This window comes from Penaeus chinensis, chromosome 30, assembly GCF_019202785.1.
Source record: "Penaeus chinensis breed Huanghai No. 1 chromosome 30, ASM1920278v2, whole genome shotgun sequence".
NCBI classification, from domain to species: domain Eukaryota; kingdom Metazoa; phylum Arthropoda; class Malacostraca; order Decapoda; family Penaeidae; genus Penaeus; species Penaeus chinensis.
The window spans coordinates 21,332,531-21,335,030 of record NC_061848.1 but is presented as its reverse complement, the minus strand read 5'-3'; the positions used below and the strand labels follow the sequence as shown (position 1 = coordinate 21,335,030).

The 2,500-nt window shown below is 47.3% G+C and overlaps 1 pseudogene; it reads left to right on the top strand.

Annotated features, from left to right (window-relative positions):
* LOC125041277 overlaps positions 1-2,500 on the top strand; it is a 14,386-nt pseudogene that overhangs the window by 6,310 nt on the left and 5,576 nt on the right.

The window sequence follows — 2,500 nt, the reverse complement described above, 5'->3', positions numbered from 1 at the left end:
CCATCATCCATCCTCCTCCATCCTCCTCCATCCTCCATCCTCCTTCCTCCTCCATCCTCCCTCCTCCTCCTCCATCCTCCATCCTCCATCCTCCATCCTCCTCCATCCTCCTCCATCCTCCATCCTCCTCCTTCCTCCTCCTTCCTCCTCCATCCTCCATCCTCCTCCTTCCTCCTCCATCCTCCTCCATCCTCCTCCATCCTCCTCCTTCCTCCTCCTTCCTCCTCCATCCTCCATCCTCCTCCTTCCTCCTCCATCCTCCTCCATCCTCCTCCATCCTCCTCCTTCCTCCTCCATCCTCCTCCATCCTCCTCCTTCCTCCTCCATCCTCCTCCATCCTCCTCCATCCTCCTCCTTCCTCCTCCATCCTCCTTCCTCCTCCTTCCTCCTCCTCCTTCCTCCTCCATCCTCCTTCCTCCTCCTTCCTCCTCCTTCCTCCTCCATCCTCCATCCTCCTCCTTCCTCCATCCTCCTCCTTCCTCCTCCATCCTCCATCCTCCTCCTTCCTCCTCCATCCTCCTCCATCCTCCTCCATCCTCCTCCATCCTCCTCCTTCCTCCATCCTCCATCCTCCATCCTCCTCCTTCCTCCTCCTTCCTCCTCCTTCCTCCTCCTTCCTCCTCCATCCTCCTTCCTCCTCCTTCCCCCCTCCATCCCCCATCCTCCTCCATCCTCCTCCTTCCTCCTCCATCATCCATCCTCCTCCATCCTCCTCCATCCTCCATCCTCCTTCCTACTCCATCCTCCCTCCTCCTCCTCCATCCTCCATCCTCCATCCTCCATCCTCCTCCTTCCTCCTTCCTCCTCCTTTCCTCGGACCAATCCAGATCAATTACCTTTTAATCGTTGGAATTAATCGCTGGTCAGGAGGAGAGATGATTGGGAGACCGCGATTAGTAGGGGGGGGGGAGGGAAGGAGGGAGAAGGGGAGAGTGGGAGGGGAGAAGGGAGAGGGAGATGGCGGGATGAGGAGAGAGGCGAGGGTGGAGGAGGGAGAGGGGTGGAGGGGAAGGGAGGAAGAGGGGTGGGAGAAGAGGAAGGGAAAGGAGGAGGAAGAGGAGGAGATGGGAATGGAAGAGGAATGGAGGAGGAAAAGGCGGAGAAAGAGGGATGGGAAAGGAGAATGGGAGGAATGAGGAAGAGATGGGAGAAGAGGAGGGGATGAAAGGAGGAAGATGGAAGGGAAAAGAAAAGGGGATAAGTAGGAGAAGAGGAGGAAGGAATGAGAAACATGGGAAGAAGAAGAGATGGATAGGGAGGCTGGAAGAGGAGAAGAGGAGAATGGGGAAAGAGAAGAAGGGGAGCATGGAGAGAGGGGAAGGAAGAGAAGGAAGGGAGTAGAGGAGAAGGGGAAGGAGAATGGGGATGGAGAAGGAGGAAGGAGGAGGAGAAGGAGAATAAAGAGAAAGAAGAAATATATGGCCTTTATATGTATATGTGTGTATATATGTACACATACATATAACACACACACACACACACATACACACATACACAGATATATATATATATATATATATATATATATATATATATATATATATATATATATATATATATATATATACATATATATATGTATATATATATATATATATATATATATATATATATATGCGTGTATGTAAATATATACATACATACATATATACGTGTGTATATATATATATATATACATATATGTGTGTGTGTGTGTGTGTGTGTGTGTGTGTGTGTGTGTACGTGCGTGCGTGCGCACGCGCCCGTGTGTGTGTGTGTGTCTGAGTGATCTTGTTTTACGCCTGTAAGTGTGTACGTGAACATAAGCACGTGAGCAAGAGACGAAATCACACAGCCTGAGCTAAACCCGCGTCGATACCCTAAACCGCAACTTAAATCTGGAGCGCCAACTTTAAACGCGCTGGGGATCCGTGCAGAAGCCCCACGCGCAAGGCAGCGGCTGACAGTCACACGGGAAGGCAATATATCGGGGAAGGCCAAGGATCAGCTGTCGACGGGGGAGGAGGAGGCTGACGGCGACGGCGATAATGGGTAGGGTTGTGATAGCTGGAAAAGGAGAGGGATCATTGTAATTGATGATTGTAATGATGGTAATGATAATGATAAGGATTATGCTTGATATAACATAAGAATGATTATATGAACAGATAAACGGACATTTTTATCATCATTCATAACAATAAGAATAACAACTATAGCAATAACAACAAAAGATAACGATGATAACTTGATAACAACAAAGACACGAAAGATAAACACCATGACCTTCACTAACGACTACAATAACAATAACAGCAACAAATTAATAATAACAAGAAAAGAAACACAAAAACGAGAACAAAAGTAACAAATAACAATAACTAGAACAAACACAAGAGCAACAAATGAATACAAAATCAATAACAAAAACACAGCTGCAAATGAACAATAACAAGCGCAAAAACAACAAAATTAACAACAACAAGCACAAGAACAACAAATCGAACAACAACAAGCACAA